At 38.7% G+C, this 6,000-nt stretch overlaps 1 protein-coding gene and 1 pseudogene across 2 annotated transcripts in view; both read left to right on the top strand.

Annotated features, from left to right (window-relative positions):
- The first annotated feature begins 234 nt into the window (after positions 1 to 234).
- Positions 235 to 1,572, top strand: LOC121952098 (7-alpha-hydroxycholest-4-en-3-one 12-alpha-hydroxylase-like; annotated as a pseudogene).
- Positions 1,573 to 3,489: 1,917 nt separating this feature from the next.
- Positions 3,490 to 6,000, top strand: part of grxcr2 (glutaredoxin and cysteine rich domain containing 2) — a 28,204-nt gene continuing 25,693 nt past the window's right edge. The window contains exon 1 of one of the 2 annotated variants that reach the window (XM_042499986.2): positions 3,490 to 3,626. The gene's annotated coding sequence lies outside the window, so the exon portion shown is untranslated. The remainder of the gene's footprint in view (positions 3,627 to 6,000) is intronic. The other variant, XM_088088757.1, reaches the window with a different exon arrangement.

The following is a 6,000-nucleotide window of genomic DNA, read 5'->3' as shown; positions in this document are numbered from 1 at the left end:
GGTATACTCTTATATAAATTCCAATGGCTTTTTGGCTGATAGCTGGGTAATGTTATGCAGTTAACGGCCAGAAAGATGTCCTCTGATGTCCACTTGACTCAAGCCTCAGGCATTGATCAGACTATGATGACTCACTTGAACTTTTTTCCTGGGCACAAATTGTATGAGGGACTCACCCCCTGACTGGGTCAGGTCTTAGAGTTCCGCAAGGACACATTTAAATTCTTAGACAAGATGAAGCAAAGGCTTGGTGATATAGTCATGGTGCAGTCTGGAGGCATTTATACCACACTCATTATGGACTCTTTATCATCCGGGGCCTTTGTTAAGGAGAGTCGAGAAAAACTGGACATCAGCATGTTTATCAGGCAGCTGATTCAATGAGTCTTTGGCTGCAAATCTTAAGGAAATGAGCACCAAATTCTCACGATGACCAGCCACAAACACTTGAGGATGCCTGGACTAGAGGTGTTGACACAGTCCATGATGTGTGATATGCAAAGCGTTATGTAGCAGAATATTGGCTCACCAGCAGTTTAAAAGATCTGGACAGAAGACTATTTAAGTACAGCTAAAATATTATTTTTGGGGCTGGTTCTTTATCCCTTTTTGGCAATGTGTCACATGAGTCTGAAGGACACGTTGAGAAAGCCAAAGCTGAATCCGATGCCTTATTTTCCAAGTTCTATAAATTTGTCGACTGCCTTCTTAATCTGACTTTTGGAGTCATGCCCCCTGAAGGGAAAGATGGAAGCAGAAAGGGGGGAAGTCATTCTTCTGGAACACTCTGTCAATGCAGAAGATGAAGAACAAGGACAAAATCAGTTGCTTGGTGTGGGACATGTGGCAGGCCAGACAGGAGTTGGGTATAAAGGAGTCGGTGATAGACAGGTACATGCTTGTGCTTCTTTTTCTTTCCCAAGGAAACACAGGGCCTTCTGCATTCTCGCCACTCCTCTTCCTCATGAAGCACCCTGAAGCTATAACGGCTGTGAGAGGGGAGGTACAGAAGGTTCTGAAGGAATCTGGCCAGGAAGTGCTACGTGGTGGCTCTTTGATCAGTACGACATGCTGATGAAAATGCCAGTCCTGGATAGCACTGTAGAGGAGACCACTTGACTCACTGCTACACCCCTCCTCACCAGAGCATCATGCCAGGGTATGACTTTCAGCATGGATGATGGTTGCAAGTACAATATTCGTAAGGTAACCCTTCCTTGCAATATTGTCCAGATTGACCGGAAGATCCACCCTAAACAACATTCATTTGAATATGACCACTTTCTGAATCCAGATGGGAGCAAGAAAGCTGATTTCCTTTAATTCTTCCCTACAAAGCAGGAAAGAAGGTGAAGCATTACGACATGTCCTTTGGTGCCGGGGAGTCTTTGTGGCTTGGAAGGTATTTGCCATCAACGGGCTGAAACAGCTGTTTTCCTTGTGTTGGTCTACTTTGAGTTTTAGCTGTAGAATCTTCATGAAAAAATACTTAATACTGACATCAGTTAAGCAGGCTTTGGGGCACTTCATCCCATAAAAGACATCTGGTTTTGTCACAGACTCAGATTCTGACCCACATTTACAATATGTTTCCCTTTTAGGGGAAACATTTTATGATTTTAACTGTTACACAAGCTTAAACTGAGTGTTATACATCACATTAATCCTCACCTTGTTGCATAAATAGGCAGCTATGTCATTTTTTCTTTTATTGGAGCCACAAACTTATTTAAATAACAGTCTACCATTTTGTAAGCATCACCCAAACAATTTCTGATGCATCATGTTAATCTGTTAGTTGAATGCACAGAGGTCTTACAATAGTCTTGTGCTGGTTGCATAGCGAATACATCTGCCGTGAGTAACTGTGGCGTGATAGTGACATCATCACTTTAATTACAGACTGCAGATGGAACAGATACCTGCAGCTTTCAGACGGCTGTAAAGAGAGCCATCAAGTTAAATGAAAGGCTGTCAGTATAGACTGCTAGCTGTTGTGGATGACAGGTGCTCGAGTCACTCATTAATCTTTATAGTGTCTCACTGGCATTAATGCCATAATGAGAATAAAGGTGGATTTTCTGCCTGTGTGATCAGCAGTGGCATGTCCACACTTTTTTTACCGTGGTTGCCCAAGTTTTGCAGGCCACTCTCTGGACGTGCCCCTTGTGATCCCTTGAAACACTGACTGGAAGCCGATCAGATGAGCAAAAACAGAGACATTTTTTGAGTGTATCACGGAGATGCTGATTCAGCCCTGTTGTTTTCTTCCCATGCTGTTATTGTTTTGCGTGTTTTAGTTGTTATTCATCTTTATGCGGTCTTGTGTCTTTGTGGTAATTTTGAAAGTGGTAAATATGCCTCTCTTTGTAGTTGTTCTGTGTCTCTTTTAGATAATTTTGTGTCTAATTTGGTAATTTTTTGTCTCTTTTGAATCGTTTGAATCTTTGTGGCCCTTATTTGTCTCTTTTTGGTCATTTTGAATCTCTTCCTGGTTGGTAGATGTTAATTTGAGCAAAATTTTGCAGGTAAAGGCCAGGGAGGGCCCCTGGGCCAGTGCCAGATAGTAATAAATCAATCCATGCTCAGTCCTGTATTTGCTAATTACTTTGTCCCAGTGGTGGAATGTAACTAAGTGAATTTACTCAAGTACTATACTTCAGTACAAGTCAAGGTCCTTATACTTGAGTAGAATGTTTTCTTTTCATGCTTTTTATACTTTTACCACACAACATGTCAGAGTAGAAATGTTGTTCTTTTTATTTCACTATATTTATCTGAACAGAATAATTTGAAAATTAAGATTTTTGCATTAATAAACATAACAAATTATGTATACATTATGATGGTTTGTACAGCTGCAACAATTAGTTGAATAATCAATCAGTAGACTGGCAGATAATTATTTGCCAACTGTTATGATAAATATAAAAAGAAAAGTTTTCATTAAAAAAATTAAAAATAAATAATTTTGAGCATTTGGGGCGTTTTTGGGGTGTCTCATGTTTTGATAATTCAAAGTTTAAGTTGTGATTTTTTTCTTTTTTCTATTAAATTCATATTTAATTTAATTTTTATTTTTATTTTAATGATTTGTTTGTTATTTTCCCCTTCTTTATAAGTTTGACATTTTGGTGTGTTTTCATTTTTTTTTTTTTTTATAAAGATTTGTCTGCATTTAACACTTTTACTTTTGATACTTAAACTTTTGATATATTTTCTTGATTATACTTTTTTTACTTTTACTTAATCAACATTTACAACTTTGACCTGTAACAGAGTATTTTTACAGTGTGGTATTAGTACTTTTACCTCAGAGAAGGATCTGCATATGTCTTCCACCACTGCTTTGCTGCCACCATTGCTATTCTCCTCCCATCCACTAGATGACCTCAGACTTTTCACCTCACCCAGTTACCTGACTCTCACACCCAACCACTTCCTCCTGCAGCCACCTGACCTAATCTTGCACCTCTTTCTACTCTTTCTCATCAGCCTTGCAGTACATATACCGGACCCTTATGCTTCGTGCCTTGCTTTCAGGGTACGCATACCTACAACCCTGAAACTTTTTGCATGGACCATTTTCATGCCCATGTTCCTGTTTATCCATGGACTGCATGCCAGTAAGTTGTTTAGCACATTTTTCATTGTCTGCTGTATTTCTCTGGCATCATTTATGTTAGAATGTTTTACCCACTAGCAAATGAAAGATTAAGGTCTAAGCTCCAAAATAAATGTGTTATAATGTACACAAATGTTTTCTGAACTGAGGTAATTTGTGATTAAACTTGTGTTGTGTATTTGTGCAAACCAGCCTCATCAAGGGATTTGTTGGCACAGTGTTAAAATGCTTGTTTAGTTTCAATAGAAACAATTTAAAAAAAAAAAGATTTAATTCAAACAAGACCCAGAAAATATTAACATTCATTGAATATCTGCCTATTATAAAAACAAAACAACCCCCCCCACCAAGATTTTTAAGCAATTCATCAGAAGGAATGTCTAATTATTTTTGCCATACACCATTCATAATAACAACAATATAATCATTATTCATTATTATTTTTTAATCTTTCAAAATAGTTGCATCTCTCAAAATGCAGTCACTATCACAGACTGGCATATGTGTCAACCAATTTCAAAATATGTTTGTCAATCCCTGGTCACATTTGACCCAACTGTGGTAAATCAGCTGATGTACAATCACTCATCACAGGCTTTTAAGTCTCATATCAAAATGCAGCTGATTCATATGTCTATTAACAGTAACACAATAGTAATATCTCCACAGTTTTATAATTCGTTTTTGTCCACAGACCACATTTTTAGTCTCAATACTCTAGAACTGAAACGTTACCCTTACCAAAAAGTTAGCCCTTTATATGTGTAACTTAGTAGATAAATCCAGGTTAAGAAAGCAAACATCTTGATATTGCATTTTTGTTTCTGTGACCTTCAAAGAACCAGAAAATAGCTGTGTACAAGCCAGCTCCTGTTGCCAACCAACCCCGGTCTCTTTGTCAGTAAATCCCTGAACTATTATTGTCTGTATTTGAGTCCTTCGCCTGTTGCCTCACACCCACTTGACAATATTTGCTTAATACAACAAATGCAATTGGGCTCCTGCCTTTTGAAAACAAAGGCAATAATATCCATTTGTACACAAAAGCCATTTTAAAATCAACAAATACTGCATGCTTTCCTCATCTAATGATATAACGTTCCCTGGCAGAACAGAGCTACAAACAGTATTGAAGTGAAGTTTTTAAGTCTTGTCCAAATTAATTATAGCAGTTCATCTAGCTTTTTTTTCATGTAAGTCATAAGGTGTACATAAAACTGTTACTATACTTTGTCTGTATTACTTCATCATAAAACTGTAGAGGAATGTATGAAGTGCTTCACTTATTGCAGGTCAAGGTATTGGAGCGTATCATTTATTGTGGAGCAAATGGGCCAAATGAAACAGCCACTATAAATGATAGTGAAAATAAAGTATGACTTCTGCTGCTTTATTCTACCTTTACAACCTGAAGCAAAGGTTGTCCAACACAGTTGACACACCCTGCCGGGCCTCTGTTGTTGCTAGAACTCAGTGGCCTGTAATTGATAGAAACAAGATTAAGATATTAATGCAAATAAAATAATTTGGTTATGGTAATATTTGAAGGGCGCAATAATCAGAATATTGCTTCAGTCTGATCAGAGTGCATGAAATCTCATCAGTGGGAAAAGGTAACTGTCAGATCCTGTTGATTATGATCATTTGTTTTGTGAGAACAGAGCTTATTTGAAATTTTAAGGACCTCAGGACAAATATTTCTCTCTTGGTCCATCTTCCATCTCTGTCTACCACATTTTCTCACCACCCCTACCTTCATTTCTCCCTCGCTTGCCACTTCTCCCCCCTCACTACATGTTCTGTCACTACTGCTCTGTGTCATACTCGATCTGTTCTCGGTAATCATGCAGACAGCCATGTGTAATTGAAGCTTCTTGTGTGGGAGCGGGGTTGGTGCAATACTCAGCCTGAGCTCATGAATCCCCAGCTTTGTAAGGAAAGACCCAGAGTATCAAATAATTCAGATATCTGAGTCAAAAGAAGGCAGCAGGGTTACGTGTTACTGAGAGTGCAAAAAAGAGATGGAACAGGGCTGAGTGGGAGAGAGAGGAGAAAGAGGAGACCTGGGGAATGTGACGTTTGACAGGAAAATCGGGTTTAGAGGGAGAATAGAGAAGGATTGGTGACTGAAGGGAGAAGAGCAGAAATGGAGGTCAGGGTGGGGGAGGAGGTGTGGAGAGGAAAGCCGAGAGACAACATCATCCGACATGGTGTTACATGAGTGTGTTTAGCTCTGTTCTGTCAAAATTTATCAGTGGACTGGAGAGATGATAAACGGTAGCCAGTGTGTACTTTGTATTTAAGAAAGTGTTTACAAAGGAGCAGTGTCAGTTTTACTTACATCCTTAGCAGCTCAGTCACCAAAAACAAAATAC

Source organism: Plectropomus leopardus, chromosome 15, assembly GCF_026936395.1.
Source record: "Plectropomus leopardus strain MGB_pleo_1.0 chromosome 15, ASM2693639v1, whole genome shotgun sequence".
Classification (NCBI taxonomy): Eukaryota; Metazoa; Chordata; class Actinopteri; order Perciformes; family Serranidae; genus Plectropomus; species Plectropomus leopardus.
Note: the sequence above shows the minus strand (reverse complement) of the source record. Positions and strands in the feature narration are given on the sequence as shown.